Below are 16,614 nucleotides of genomic sequence, written 5' to 3'. Positions count from 1 at the left end.
AGGTTCAACAATATGCAATTATCTTAATAGGCTAATTTGGCAACGGTGTGTGGTTTTTCGTTTTGCCTTTGTGAGGATAGCACTGGCTCATGCTCATGACTGTTGCATGGAAGTTAAATTAATAGTAATTGCCAGTAATTTCTTCTCAGCCTCAGGTTAGTGGGTGCAGTTAGAAATGTGCCACTGATGGCCCATTTGTTTCTACTTTCTCTCTGGCTACACTGTACTGTCTCCTTTCACCACATACTTCAAGTTGCTTCACAGCTCCCCTTTTCTCCATGGCAACTTAGCTTAGAATCGGTTTTCTTTTCTTTTTTTTTTGCCTGAACATGGCTTTTGTGTCCAACTGACATGAATACATCACTCTCTGCTCTCCTGGTTTTATGGCATGTCATGAAAGAAGTGGCAGCCAACTCATTAAAGATGCCAGAACAGGGGAATGCCTCAGGATTCTGCAAAAATATATCAGACCAACAAATGCTTACTGTGTTCCCCCCCACCCAAGGTAATTTTGCGGTTTCTTGGGAAGCATGGTGATACAGTGGTTCTGTCGGCTTGTAAGGCAAAGGATTAGACACACACGTTTGTTTTAAAAAGAGAGACTGAAAGTGGATGGTACAGAATAGTTTATTCTTTCTGGGAGAATCCTGATGGGTGCTGCTTGTTCCATTCTGATGTGCAGGAAGTAATCGGGCAGCTTTATTTATTTAATTTATACTTAAACATGCAAAGTGTACTTATCAAGATCAGGAATAATACAGAGAAATACATGGTACTGCTATGAACATAGTATTTTCTAAAATAGATAAGGAAATAGAAATATGGAGAAATACTCTTTTTATTCACTGTATTGATTTGAGAATAAATCCTTTTCTATATTAGAAATTGGGTTAGTTTATATTAAAGACTAGCTTAAGAGCAGAAGTATTTTGTTAGCAACTTTGAGAGCAGGCAGATGTTTGCAAGCAAGATGATGTTTTCAGACATTTTCTGTTTTGGTTTTGTTTCTGGCACCTGTCTGATTCTTCAGTCACCTTTTACTTTTCCCCCTTTCTCCTCTCATCACTGTTGGTGATATTTCCATAGAAAATAGAGTCTTAATTCAGGAAAAGGCTAATAAAAGGAGATCTTCATGCCATACTACTGCTGGGTGCCTCACATGCCAGGAAGACAGTGTATCTGCCCCATTTTCACCTTAGAGACCTTGGCTCTGATATTTATTTACTATGGGTTAGAATATTCCTCCAATCTTGAAATGCCCTGTGCTCGAGGTAGTCTGACAGAGAGGATGTTGCGGGGATGCAGTTCAGCAGTCAGCTCTTAGAAACAGTAGTTTTGAATTTTGTTTGAGAATAAAATGTGTCTGATCTTTTAAATAGCAAATGGGCTATTTGAAATATATTTCATGAGGCACTTCCAACAGATCTATCAGGACTTTGATATAAGCAGCCAGAAAAAGCAGTGGTTTGTTTCAGCTCATCTGGGACTGACTGTAATTGTACTGAGTTCGTATGAAATTCAGGCTTTTTCTCTCTGCTCTTTTTTTCCCTTCAAATTGCATTGTTGGAATATGCAGTTTCTGGTAAATGCTGGCTTTTATGCTGTTTTGGAGAATCCATATAGGGGTGCATGTTTATAGCAAAAAACACATGGCTTTTTAGTCCAGAATACAAAATGGATTCTTTGCAGGGTAAAAATATTGATCCTTCTCTTCAGCATCTTTACTAAGCAACAAGTCACTAAAAGCAAATAACGCTAAAAGGGCAAATGGCTGGCTTTCTAAGCAGAGGTTCACAGTCCAGGTTAGTTATCTGTTTGTAGGTTGTTTAAAATTTTGTTTTTTAATGGATAAAGAAATGCTTACATTCTCGCAGTACCAATTAATTGTCTAGGCTCTGCACTTCAATATGTCTGCATTTGTTGGGCTGGATCTGGAATGTGTGTTTTGTGCTGTGAAAGACTTTCTTTTCTCTGAGGCTGAAATGCTGTGTATGAATGTGAGAGAGACACATGTAGGATCTTTAAGTGCTCATTTATATTGACAGAGCGTTACTAAACTTTTTTGATGTTTAGTTGGTTGCAGTGTGCATCTGTCCGTCTCTCTGTGTGTGTCTGTCTGTCTTACTGGTTGCTTCATGTAAACTGGCAGTTTAAAAAAATTACTTTTCTGAGCAGTATTTAACAGCGAGTGGAGAATTTAAAGGTCAGATTTTAGACAACAGCTCTGCTTTTATCATCCTTCATGTTCTCTGCAGGACAAATTTGTGTTCTCTATCTTGTCCAGATTTGCTGTTGTGTAGATTTATTTTTCTTTGTGTTTTGTTTTTAAACAGGATTTTTGAAATGGTTGTGGCAGTAATACTGTTCTCAGAATGTATGTAGTATACTGTATATATCATAGCCATTGCTGCTCTCCTACTAGTTACTCAGAGGTAGGAGCATGGAATTTTCATACTGTTGGAAGCAAAAATTATGCTGTTACATGGGAGGCTTTTAAAGGATTCATTTACAACAATAAATGTATGTGGGCAGTACTTATCAAAACTCTTTATTAAATATCTGTAAACTATCTGCCAAGCTGTAGGCTAAAAATTCTGCTGGCAGTTTGTTAATATTTCCAACTCTTCTTTCAGCGTAATGGTGTATGGATTATATGTTCACAAGCTAATTCCAGAAAGAGACTTCTGTCTGGCAGGTAGTTTTCAGGACCAAATAAGTGATTATCTTTTTCCTTTATGAAAGATCATGTGCTATTTATGAAGGTGGTTGTTATTATTAGGGCTTGGTTTACTAAGAGAGGGGAAAAAATCAGTTCATAACATCATGGACCTCAGTAGGTAATGTTTGTTTTGTATTCCTGTTTGTTCAGTTCAGCTGGCTAGATGAACTACCTGTTCTTAGAAGTGTATGGGCTGCACTCTTAGCACTGTAAAGATGCGATGACATAAATTGCTGTGTGTGACTTTGATTTAATTTTAATGTGAGTGCAGCTGAAGTGAGTGTTTTTAATTTGCAAGGTGAGCAGTTCTAATGAGAACTGACTTGTCTTCAGGCTGTAAAGATGTCTTTATGTTTTGTTATGGCAGATAGGTCTGTGGTTTTAACTGGAGACTTTGTTTTGTAGGGTCCCCGGGATGACAGTGTTGATTAAGAATTTGTTCTTTGTGGTACATTTCTGAATAGTTCTGCAAGTTTCTTGTTCCAGTTCATGAGCCCTGGAGTTTGATGGGACTGAACCAAACATCTCTGACCTCGGGGAAATTTCAGATATAGGTTTGCATACAAATTTTGTGGGATTTGGCTCAGTCTGTGGTCTGGGCTAGTGCAAGGAAGCTGCTATAGTGTGTAACCTGTTTTTTATAGCTGAACCAATTTTGCGATCTAGCTGGAAAGGATTTTTAAGATACATTAATCTTCACACTAAATTATTCATTTTGTAACAAACAATCTCCTTTTGTGTGTGTTTCTCTCTGCTGGAAGAGCCTGCATTGTCAGTGTAAAGTAGCCCTACCAAACATGAGTACATGGCTAGTTATTGGAAACAAAAGTAGAGCATCTTTAATTACTTTGGAACCATTGCTTAGCATTTTTGACAGGTCTCTTGATGTTGTGAAAAAACATTACTTGTGATGTATGAATGTTTAATGGGACACAAGTTTGAACTGAATTCTGCCTTGAGTGGCTCACTTCTTTGCAACTGAACTGTTTTTTTCTCTTTGAAGTTCTGTTCAGTTTTCAGCCAAATGAATCCAATCAGTTGCCTTCCCAGAGGCGTTCCAATATTTATTGGTCATACCAGTGATGAAGATGCATGCTCCAGATGGGCTTACCCAACCTACGGAAAACTCCAGATTTATCAGAAAACACCTCATAGTTGTTTAACATATCAACGTCAATCATAATAGTCTTTAGCTCTCTGAGACTGTTGGATGAAAAGCAGCTTATTAATGAATTAATCTTCACAAACTTTCCTATCAGATAAGTGGCATTATCCCTGTTACACAAATAAAGAATCAGAGGCCCAGAGAAGTTTGGTGACTTTCTCAAGGTTACATGGAGTCACTGTTGCTGAGCCATGATTTGAACCCAGATCTCCTGAGTCCTGTGGTGCTTTTAATGTTAATGGCCTTCTCAAACAAGTGGCAGTACAAAAAGATCATCCCTCTGGAATTATAAGAACATAAAAATGGCCGTACTGGGTCAGACCAAAAGTCTATCCAGCCCAGTATCCTGTCTGCCAAAAGTGGCCAATGTCAAGTGCCGCAGAGGGAGTGAACCTAACAGGTGGTAATCAAGTGATCTCTCTCCTGCCATCCATCTCCACCCTCTGACAGACAGGCAGTCTAGGGACACCATTCCTTGTCCACCTGGCTAATAGCCATTAATGAACTTAACCTCCATGAATTTATCTAGCTCTCTTTTAAACCCTGCTATAGCCCTAGCCTTCACTACCTCCTCAGGCAAGGAGTTCCACAGGTTGACTGTGCACTTTGTGACGAAGAACTTCCTTTTATTTTATTTTAAACCTGCTGCCCGTTAATTTCATTGGTGGCCCCTAGTTCTTGTATTATGGGAACAAGTAAATAACTTTTCCTTATTCACTTTCTCCACACCACTCATGTTTTATATACCTCTATCATATACCCCCTTAGTCTCTTCTTTTCCAGGCTGAAAAGTCCTAGCCTCTTTAATCTCTCCTCATATGGGACCTGTTCCAACCCTCTAATAGTTTTTGTTGCCCTTCTCTGAATCTTTTCTAATGCCAGTATATCTTTTTTGAGACAAGGAGACCACATCTGTACTCAATATTCAAGATTTGGGTGTACCATGGATTTATGTAATGGCAATAAGATATTCTCCATCTTATTCTCTGTCTCTTCTTAAATGATTCCTAACATCCTCTTTGGTTTTTTGACTGCTGTTGCACACTGCGTGGATGTCTTCAGAGAACTATCCACAATGACTCCAAGATCTCTTTCCTGATTAGTTGTAGCTAAATTAGCCCCCATCATATTGTATGTATAGTTGGGATTATTTTTTTCCAATGTACATTACTTTATATTTATCCACATTCAATTGAATTTGCCATTTTGTTGCCCAATCACTTAATTTTGTGAGAGCTCTTTTGAAGTTCGTCACAGTCTGCTTTGGTCTTAACTATCTCAAGCAGTTTAGTATCATCTGCAAACTTAACCACCTCACTGTTCACCCCTTTCTCCAGATCATTTAAGTTGAATAGGATTGGTCCTAGGACTGACCCTTGTTTGTCTTTGTGAATTTTTATTTTTTTGTGCCTTTATTTAGTGTCTCTCTCCTTTCCTTTCCCTCTTTAGTTACAGAAGAAACCGCATCATTGGCGCAAGCGGAGCTTCGTGACTCTCACAACTGCCGAATAAAATAGCTCTGTATAGTCTTTAGTTGGTGAAATACTGGTAGTATATTTGATACCCCAGGGCAGCGTGAGACTGACTTCTTTGTGTGTGGACATGCTAATTTTTATATCACCTACTGCCTTAGCAACTAGAAGCTTCAATTATAGAAATTAAAACCATGCAAGGAACCTGCACTGCCCCTAGCAAGCATGGATATGAAACTGAAAAACACCCTAACTGCAACTGTGCCCAGCACGCCTTGGAAGATGCAACACAACCATCAGCCTGAAATATGGGCAGGGGCTGGACTCTTCACCCTTTGCACACATGAGCTGGGGTTCCACTGAAATGTGTAAAGAAGCTGAGAGAGATCAGCACTTTGCAGGGTTTGACCCTAATAGAAAGACTCCTATTGACTTAATGATCTTTGGATTGGAACCTCTATGCATGGCATTAAACAGCAAACGCATTTTTAAATCAAAGCAGCTGACAACTCATTCCTGCCTCCCTGGTTCAGAGCTCTCCTTGCAGCAGTTGTTGACATTACAAACACTTTGCAGGTCAGTGCAGACACGCTGTCTCCCTGCTCTGTTTATGGGGTTAGTAATGTCACACAACTCCTACAGGAACCCTGAACTTGGATCTTGGCAAATCAATGACCTTTTCAGTTTACCTTTAAAAATGAGTATCAGAGGGGTAGCTGTGTTAGTCTGGATCTGTAAAAGCAGCAAAGGGTCCTGTGACACCTTATAGACCAACAGACGTATTGGAGCATGAGCTTTCGTGGGTGCGTGCATCTGATGAAGTGGATATTCACCCACGAAAGCTCATGCTCCATATATCTGTTAGTCTATAAGGTGCCACAGGACTCTTTGCCGCTTTAAAAATGAGGTACTCTGTATCCATTGCCTGGCTACTTTAGAGATTTATCTAGAAATGCAGAGTAGCACAGCAATGGTTTTTGTACTATATATGAACCTTACCTGCCTTTACTACTGCCTCATTTATCTGGCTCTGTGCGCTCTGTTCTGGCCTGATGGCTTATGAGCTTCTTCCTGAGAACTAGACCAAATGGATATTTTAATAACACTCATATTGATTGCCCTATTAGAAGGCAGAACTGCACTTGTTTAAAAATTTAAGGAGGTATTTTATGAGAGCAGCTTGCTATGGTGCGATCTAACAGAAGCATCTGCCACCCTAGCCTTGCCTGACCATCTGAGCGATTAATTGTGGAGAACCCTTAAATCAGGGGTTCTCAAACTGGGGGGTTGCGAGGTTATTACATGAAGAGTTCCAAACTGTCCGCCTCCACCCCAAACCCTGCTTTGCCTCCAGCATTTATAATGATGTTATACGTTAAAAACACTTTTAAATATGTTTAAGGAGGGCTTGCTGGGTGAAAGGGGTCACCTGTACAAAAGTCTGAGAACTGCCTTAACTGCTCCATAGTTCCAATTGCCTCCAGAGTTTCACTTAAAGCAGGGATACAATGCTGCTACCTTGCACATTAGGGTTTTCAGTTTAGTCTCTGAATTTAACCCCTGTTCTTAAGGTCAAAGACTTACTAGCTTTGGCAGAGGATCATTTATACATGAAATCTTTTTGGACTTTTCATTGAGATTATAAATTATTCTATGGGCTCTTCTGTCTGAACCACAGTGCGCTCTGTGTATTTGTATCATTACAAACTGGTGGCAGTGTCAAGTTCTGCTGCTGTTTTTGCTTCCTGGATGCTGCTATGCTAATCCCCAGGTCTCCCCAGCACAGAGTCTGAGGGACAGGGAGGTCTGAGTGGGGCTGTGTGTGCTGGGAGCTTTAGGAAAGGCAGGATCTGTAAGGAGATGGTTGGAGTGGGAGGAGCAAAATCTGAGGTGTGCAGAAATTTGGCTTTCCAGCCTGCTAGGCGTTGTGCCATGGGTACACAAGGTAGATGGGTGTAATCAGTAATCAGGATTCCTGCCATTCACCACTGGTCGTTCTAGTCAGATGGACCTCCCTTTGGCAGAGCAGAGAGTGACGCTTCCCGTGTCTCCCTGTCTCCCATTGTTACTCTGGAAAGCGGGAGAAGCCAGTGTGGGAGATGGGGGTCAGGGTTGGGGCCAAGAAGCTGATCTTGGAGGCTGTGTTTTGAATATAGAAACACCTGGGCAGGTAGAAAAACACGAGTCCTTATTTATTTATTTTTTAAAAACCAGGCCAGGTGCATATAGTGCACGTGCAAATAGTTGGTTGCACATTCAGACTGACACTACCACAGCAATTAATCCCTGATTTGTTTAAAAATCTTCCTGACATCATCCTGGCTTCTGGGCAGTACCAACCCTGCTCTGAATGTTAATTGAAAAGGCCTGAATTTTTAATATTGTGGGGCTTCTGGTGCTTAATTTACCCCCACAAAATGGGTATAACTGTAATAATCTTGTGTTTTTTATATTCCCCAAGCATCAGGTTTTAGACATCCTAGAAGTGTAAATGGAAATCCCACATGGGTAATCTCAGCCATTCATTGTTTATACATGTGGTATACGGTGTAGTTCACTGTGTTTTTATTATTTTGGATGAGACCTTAAAAACTAAGCTGTAATCTACACTTCTTGGATGCTAGCAATATGCCTGCTTGCTTGCTTACCACTCTAAACTTGCCTGCATTTCAGTAGTGAAGAGCTTTGGTTCCTCCGGAAGGAAAGATGCTAGAGACATGTAAAATATTATCCTTGTTGCTACCTTTTTAACCTGACCTTTGTCCCACTAGACAGAGCCATTGGGCCTGGAGCAGGCTTAGAATAACTTCCAAAGACTATTTTATGGCTATTCACAAAGAAAATCTGAAAATGTGTCACAGAGGACATATATAGAGCTTTAAGGTATTAATTACAACTCTCAACATATCAGTTTTTGGAAAACATGCTCCTTCAACAAATGTGATTTATATAAATTGGGTCTTTCAAAGCCTAAGAGAATTCGACACCCAAATCCTATTGAAATTCAGTGGGTGTTGAGTGCCTGACACCATTGGGCTCCTTTGAGAACTTCAGCCATAATCCTTAGGAGGGGAACTTCAGAAAACTAAGCTGCTGCTCATTGCAAAATGATCAGAACAAAATGACACTGTGGCCCATGTAATGGTGAATGTGATTTATCTAAGTTTTTCTGCTATTGCCAGGGTAAAAATAAATGTGCCCCGTTGTGTTACTGAATCATGAGAGCGTACCTTGAAAGTACAGTGCTGGAGTGGATAATACGAAAAATAACATTATAACTTTTTGTTTAGCTTTTCCTATTTTGTCCCTTCACAGGAGCACCTAAAAATAAGTAATAATTCTGTGTACAGTCTGGTTGTAATCCCATCTGTCCCTACGAAACTGGCAAATACTTGAGGTTCAAAATAAACTCCACGTGCTGTCAGCTGAGACCATCAAGCAGAATAGTTTCCACATGTGTTTTCTGTTCAAAGGAAAGAGACTGGCCTTTCTCTTAACAAAGGACTCAAGCAGGCTTTAGTTGTACTTCTGGGAAACAGTAATGGTTGTCCTAAGATTGGCCATTACCTTGTCCGTGAGCCACTTTACCTTGAATGTTCCTTTAAAGTTTAGACTGTGCCAACTACTTATACTAAACTTATCTGTTTGATCTTATTTTTAACTGTGACACTGTCTTTCCCAGACCCAAAGAAGAGCTCCGTGTAGCTCAAAAGCTTGTCTTTCTCTCCTACTGAAGTTGGTCCAATAAAAGATATTCCCTCACCCACCTTGTCTAATTCCCTTATAAGAGGCTGTTTTCCTCCACTCTCATTTTGATACAAATAATTAAGCATTAACAATCTGTGTAAAATACTAATGTGCCAGAGGAAACTGCCAGTAGTTGGTCTATTGGGTGATGTTGTGTAAAATGGCAGACTCTTCTGTTTAGCTTGTCTCTAAGCACTGCCCATCAGTGTATTAATGACATAGCTTCTCCATGGTGGCAGGCCTCATCTTAAATTATTGGAAAATAGTGATGCTTCCTTCCCAGATGGTAAGTGTTCCCCTATATTAATCTCTGCCCTGGCATTGTAGCTGCCAGAGTCAGTGGCATGTTGTGATGACCTTGTGAAAGAGACCAAAGCAGCACAGTTATGTGTGTTCTCTACTGGGCAGTAGAATAGCAGATCTCCCCTTCTTATGGAGGCTCAGTTTAACAAGTCCATGCTTGGTAATGGGGGTTGTTTAATGTGAGACTAGTTTGTAGTCTAATGCAGGAAAGTTAGTTTTGAGCTTCCTATGGTACTGGATGGGATTATTAATGAAGGGTCTTTGTGTTCGGTACCACTCACTCTCAAGAACAGTCACCCTGAAGTTGAGGGAGGACTGTTATATAAGTCGTTCTTGGTCTGAGTAAGGGTTTCAGAATTGGGTCCCCTGTTGTTATGCGTAAATGCAATTTGTGGTTTGCTCATGAGAGAGTTTCCTGCTGAGCGCATTTATAGTTCAGTCTCCTATAGTACGAACTTCCCAGGGGAGGGGGTGCTCTCTGGAGCAGGCTCTTGGCTGTGAAATTCCTATGTCTAGGGCACAGTGCAAATGTCCTCTTGTCACAGCCCAGTTAATGAGAGAGGCTTGTGCTGTGTGGCCTGAAGATTTGATCCCACTTAGGAACATAGGATAAAAATGAGGGCGGAGAGGAGATGGCCTTATTGTATGCATGAGATGGAGCAGCAGCAATGCTATATGCACCCGTATGCTATGGAGATTGGAAGAGAGAAATGGGTAGATGGAAACCTTATGAAGTCCAAGATATAATGCAAAACCTAGAAGAACTGAGCAGCAAGCCAGGCTTTTAATTGCCTTCACTCTAAACTCTTCTCTGAAGTTTTGCTCTGTATTGACGTGCTAACGCATAGGAAGCTAATGTTGTTGTTGGTTTCTCTTAATCTTTTCCCAATAAAAAAAACAATGGCTAAATTTAGAAGGAAACAGTCCTCCATGTTGAGCATTGGAAACCACTCCTTTTTCAGAAATTAGTTCTCTCTGTTGACCGACATTACTCATGGCTTGTGATACTGAACTGAGTGCAGCAACAATCCACCTAAGAATTTGTCTTTGTCCGTTACTGTAAAGATCACTGTCTCACAACTCTGGGTCATTGCTGGCAAGGTGGTGCATTTAATATACTTCCTCTGCTACACATGTTTAATGATGCTTCTAGGTTTTATGCCAGTGTAATGAAATCTTGACTAATTACCCTAGTCTGTGAAAGATGTTTACAAACCTACTTAGAAAGCCCAGTGGCCTTATTTAAAGTGCATATGAGAAGTGAAGAGTGTATGTGTAAGTATACAAGCATGGTGGGATGAAAAATGCTTGAGCATAAACAATTCAGTGTGTTTATTTTGGATAGGCACCTGCCTGCTCTGTGCAGTCAGGCACAAACTGGGAAATTTGGATCTGGATTTTGACTTCCCAAAGCACATAGATGTTGAGGTCTGCTGCACTGTTTGTTTGTTTATTTGTAGCTTCCTCAGTGTGATGGGCATTGTACAAATATATAGAAGGTATGGGCCCTGCACCAAGGAGCTTAGTCTTTAAAAAGAGAGAGAAGGACCGTGAAATTCAGGCTTTGATTCAGAGCGGTTTGAGTCTAGGGATTTTAATTAAATCATCTCTATCTCCTTTTCCTTCCGAAAATCAGTGAGCTGTATTTGGCATAAGAAAGCCATTACTGTATTTCACTTCTCTAAAAGTGCATTTGCCTAATAAATTCATCCTGATCAGTGTTAATCCACAAAGCTCAAACACACCAGAGAAATAAGGCATCAAATTGCTAGCACAAGAAATAGAGCAGCAGGGAAACCTGTTAGTAATAGCAGTTCTTCTCAGCCTTATCTAGCCTCTGCTGTCTGAGTCTCAGAGCACTTCAAGCCTCTTAATCTTTTATCTTCCCACCCCCCTCCCCCTTTTACCTTTTTTAATGGAAAGTGACCTGTACAGTACGACTTTCAGATATGGCTCTTCTCCCCATGTCTGTACAGAAGAATGATGTTAACTTAAATCGCATATTATCAACAAGTCATTTTGCCAAGGTTACTAATACCAGGTTATCCAAAATAAAAGAGTTTTTTTGTTTTGTTTTTTTTGTGTTAAATCCAATTTATTTGTCAGTGTTTATGCTCTTACTTTTTGCCTTTCTTTCTGCTTGGACAATAAAAATCACTGAAGTCTGTTTCACTTCAGATTCTTAGTGTTGTGGTGATTTCCAGTCACGACAGGGGAATGTACTTTAAATTTAAAAACCACTGTTTTCATTAATGTGTTTTTTTTTAAATGGAAAAGTTTACAAAATGTAAATGATGAGCCACCTGTAAGTTGACAATGGTCTCTTTAAAACTGTTCTTCCTCCCTCTTCTCCTTTCCTTTTTCAGGCTTTCACTGAATGAACATTGCAGAGGTTGTCACTTGATTGGCTTTGATATAGTCAGATTTATTTATTTTAAGTGGCAACCACTTTCGCTGCTCTAGAGCTACTAAAAATAACATCAGAACTCTCCGTTAAAGACAGACTAGCCAGAATTCTTCATGGTGGGATTACACTGGACAGTGCCCCTTGACTTTTGTTTTCTCTCCTGATCTAAAGAGGCTAGTATGGAGCAGCTCGGTAACTTATCCGAATGTCTTTTGGAAATGGCAGCTCTGGTTAATGTTGGTGCAGAATGTGGGCTGTTAGCCTTTGCTCTCTAATTCAGGAGTGTTTACTATTGCATTTGTTTTTTCCCCTCTTACATGATCACTCTATTATTCTCTCAAAATTTTTGTGAAAATTAGTGGATGAAAGGTGGTGACATAACAATAACATATTTAGAAGATTTGCTCCCTGTGCGTGTTCTGAGTCATCCTTGCTGACTTTAGTAAAAATATTTTTGTCGCTACTGTCGGCTCCTGACCTGTTAGTCATTAGGAGAGGGTGAGCTTGATTCTGTTCTGGCTCATGCGTGATCAAGAGAGCTAACTAGGGTCCAGTCTTGCAAACACTTAAGCACATGTTTAGCGTCACATATGTGAGTAGTCTCATTTAGCTCACAGATTCCTGTCTGACCTATCTTCCTGTATCTCAGTTCGCCACCTGTAAAATGGGGCTAAATCTTCCCTACCTGGCAAGGCTGTTGAAGATAAATTAATGTTTATGATGTGCTCAGATACTAGTGAGAGGGGCCAAATAAATATCTTGATGGATAGATCTTCAGACTTTAATCACATGAGTAAGAGTTTGCAGGATTAGCCCTAAGTGAATCTATGGGTGGGATCTGACACAGACCCATGATTGTTTAGCTCAGGCTTCTTGTTTGTTTTTTGGGGGGTTGTTTATTTTTATTTTCATATAACTTATCAAATCAGCTCAGAAGATTTTACCCATCTATACTGCCCTGAGAGCAGGAGGAGGGGATAGTTCTTTTATCTATTTTAAGTGAGTTTTCAGAAGGGGCTTGAAAACTGGACAGGCAGGGTAGTTTGGTTTATGTTGGATATATTGGTGTCGCTGTGCTGGGATTCAAACATTTCTCAACTCTGAGTTGCAGTTGCAAACCTTCCACTCTCTTATCCCCACCTAAGGACTCTGAGCTTTATTCTTGCAACAGATTGCAAGGGATGGTCTAGACAGTATTTGGTCCTGCCATGAGGGCAGGGGACTGGACTCGACCTCTCGAGGTCCCTTCCAGTCCTAGAGTCTATGAGTCTATGAGATTCTGGTTGAATGGTGTCCTCTGAGGGCCAGATCCTCAACTGGTGTAAATCAGTAAATGTTCATTGCTCCTCTCCAGTTTGTGCCTAGCTGAGGATCTGGACCCTTTTTTTTTTTTTTTTTAATTCTTTTTCTTAGATGATTGTTCATGTCCATTCAATTTGGGGGTGTGTGCTCGCCACATACACCGTTGCCAGAAGTTTTTCCCTCAACAGTACCCATAGGGGATCACACGGACATGCCGCGGTATATAGGGCACCGCCGGTTCCTCCGCTCTCCATTTCTTTTTGCCATAAACTGTGACAGTGTGGAAGGAGGGCGGGTTGTGGACTGGACATGAGCAACACATCTCAAAGAACACCAGTTAGGGAAAAGGTAACTGTCTTTTCAGTTATTGAGACTGCATCCCTCTGATTCTCCTTCTTTCCATGCTGTATCATCTCCAAATAAACGTCCTCTTTCTGACATTCTTTACAGGTGTTGTCCTTGGGACACAAGCCAGCCACTGTCTGCCCGGGGTTACAAAGAAACTTCCCCTTAGCGCAGGTACTGCATAATTGCCCATTATGGGCGTTTCACACCTTCATCTGAAGCATCTGGTACTAGCTATTGTCAGATGGAACAGCAGCCTAGATGGGCCCCTGGGATGATCCAATACGGCAGTTGTTGAAATGCCTTCCAGTAAGTCCCCATGGTGCGAAACTGGTTTCTTGCCTCACTTGCAAGTCAAGGGTGTTACAAATCCGTCTCCTAAAAACCATTTGTGTTGTGAACGGTTGACTTCCAGCTTTCAGAAACGTCAGAGTGGCTTACTGAAAAGCAAAGAGCTCTAGGAGGACAAATGTATCAGTAAATCACATTGAAGAAGCAATAAGTAATCAGTCTGGGATGAACTCAGCTCATAACTTAATTGCACAATGTAAAATTAAAAACATTTATTGTGCAGCCCAGTGACCGTATAAAAACGGTTCTTACCAGTATATTTTGGAAATCTTGTACATTTAAGGGGTCTCACTTAAAAAAAAACAAACAAACAAACCAACCATCGAGTGTGCATTAGTAGCTCTGTGGCTTGCTGCTGCTTTGCTTTTTGTGTAATTAGCAAGGCTAGTTTAGGGTAGTTTTTCCACATATCAGTGTTTCCTGCCAAATAGGCTAAAGAAATACAAGCATTTGTCTCCTCTGACATGAGAAATGTTCTCTCAGGAAACAGACACCACACACATCCTGAACTTTCCTTCATGCTCAGGTCTGGTTTTATTCCTTTAACACTATGGTAACAATAGTTGATGTAATCATGTCATCTTTATTAAAGCATGCTTGTTTTTATCTTTATATGTACACATATGGACTTCATGAATTAGTCTTATGGATCGGAATGTTCTCTTTGGCTATTTTGTATTACCAGCCCCAATCACAGCCTCTTTCTTTTTCTGATATTCTTTAAATACACATCCCAGGGCCTTGATCCTGCAACAAAATCTATGCAGAAAGACCCCTTCACCAAGGCAGAGCCCTGTCTCCACAAATTTCATTGTAGCAGTGGAACCTTAGGTCACAATAAATAAGAACAGTTTTTTTCAGTTCCTGTGTGATCCTCTCTTCTTCCTGCTGAGCTGGTCTCTGCCTTAACTTCTATGATTGTTTTGTTACGTTAGGTATCAATGGTGAGTACCATAGGCTGAGCTATATTGATCATGCTTCCCCTGTTTTGAGTATATTTTTAGAATTAATTAAACTCCCACAGTGACCTATCCTTGCATGCACTGGGTCAGTATTTTCAGTAAAATAACCTGGGATGCACTTTCTCGTCTTGTTTGTACCCAAACCCTAGTCAAAATATGGCATGGCTTGCCGAAAGAATGGACGTTCTATTTCCCTCCCCATGGCTGCAAATCCTCTGTCCCAGGCTCTGAACCTTACCTTAGCCTTGAATCTCCTGAAATAAATCTAGTCTCAGGCACAAACCTGTCAACTCCCTCCCTTATTAGACCCAACTGTCCCAAACCAACCGGATGCTGTTGCTCCGCTTCTTTCATAGTGACTTAATTTGGGTCCTAAGTGCCCAACTCCTGGAACTGAGACTTTTGACAACAGTCTTGTATATGGCAAAGAGCTGATTGCCACCTCACTGACATCATGCCTCTTGTAATGCTGCTCTTCTTGTGTTCCACATTTGGCTCTTAGTTAGTGTTTGAGATTTATTGAGCTGTGAATTCACCTGAGTTTACTGAATAGAAAGACACCCAATGGCTTTAGTTAATATTGGACTTTGTCTGATAATGGCTGGAGCGCTGTGTACCTTTTTAAGGTATTGCGGTCTGATTACATGGAACACAAGAAAAGGTCAGTATAGATTATAGAAACATGTGGCCATTGATGCAGCTAGTATGTGCTGATGTAAAACTCCCCTTTAGGAGAAACTGAAAACAAATATTCATAGGTATTTTACCCTCCTTGGAACCACAGGTTCATATCCTAGAAGGGTCGCCTCAACCCTTCCTCTTTCTAAAGAGAAATCCAGTACCATGCATCTCAGTGTGTGGGACTTCACATGAGAACACGGAGGGAAGATCCTGCTTGCTCTGCACTGACATTAAGGAGCCTGTGGTGTCTTTCATAACAGCAGGTGTTTGCCCCAGTGTTTCTTAGTAAAATATCCCTTTCTCCCGTTGTTGTTGTTGTTTGTTGTACTAGTTGCTTATGGGTGGCTGCACACAATTGGCATTTACGTATAGTGTGTAATTTGCTTAGGGATGAAATGCACTATAGAAATGTAAAAGGTGGTGTTGGATACTTCTTCATCCGACTTGTAATTTTGGAGCTTCGATGGCTGAAGTAGTTCTCTGTAAATATGGGCCTCCTGTCTGATTTAATGATGCCTCTAAGGAGATTTCTACCCAGAGGTATTGTTGTCTGTGGGTCTCACAAGGGCCCATTGTGCACAAGGCCTTTACCCAGTGACTTGTTTCAATTCTTTCCTTCCTGCTTTAGCTCCCAAACTCAGGAGTGTACAGTTATTTCACAGATGACAGGCCTTGTTCTGAAACTGAGGGACGGATACTTTAAAAAGTCGGCTTATGCTTTTACTGTCTCTGTAAATGCTGACTGGCTTATCATTTGAAATGTCTTGTTTCTCTCCCACTGTCACCACCATCAGTAGGCAGCTGTGGTTGCAAACAATGCCTGTTGGGCAGCTGAATGACCTAGATGCCAAGTGGAGGAAAATATGGATTCTGTTTCCAGCAGTTGTCACACTATTTGGTGCATGTTTCCCTCTTTGACAAGATACAACCCATTCCCAGAAGTGATTCTGTCAGATGACTGGAGCAACTGAGCTTTATTTTCCTTGGGTTCAGTTTTGATTGTAAACAAACATACAATAGTTTCACATGTCTTTGAAAAGTGGAGAGTTTTGTCTGTGGAGGATTTATAGCTACTTGCAATGGCATTTGTAATGTTGTAAGAGCAAAACAGTACAGTTATTCTTGAGGACCATTTGCACAATGAATTGCAAAGTCTCTGC

General features: G+C 40.7%; 1 protein-coding gene across 14 annotated transcripts in view; it reads left to right on the top strand.

Annotated features, from left to right (window-relative positions):
- Window positions 1–16,614, top strand: part of PITPNM2 (phosphatidylinositol transfer protein membrane associated 2) — a 191,432-nt gene that overhangs the window by 58,718 nt on the left and 116,100 nt on the right. Inside the window, exon 1 of one of the 14 annotated variants that reach the window (XM_030582790.1) lies at window positions 487–505. The exons of 12 other annotated variants lie outside the window; for them this stretch is intronic. The gene's annotated coding sequence lies outside the window, so the exon portion shown is untranslated. Of the gene's footprint in view, window positions 1–486; window positions 506–1,781; window positions 1,803–16,614 lie in introns of those variants that run through there. One more of the 14 variants, XM_030582788.1, reaches the window with a different exon arrangement.

Source organism: Gopherus evgoodei, chromosome 13 (assembly GCF_007399415.2).
Source record: "Gopherus evgoodei ecotype Sinaloan lineage chromosome 13, rGopEvg1_v1.p, whole genome shotgun sequence".
NCBI lineage: Eukaryota > Metazoa > Chordata > Testudines > Testudinidae > Gopherus > Gopherus evgoodei.
This window is presented reverse-complemented; position numbering and strand designations above follow the sequence as displayed.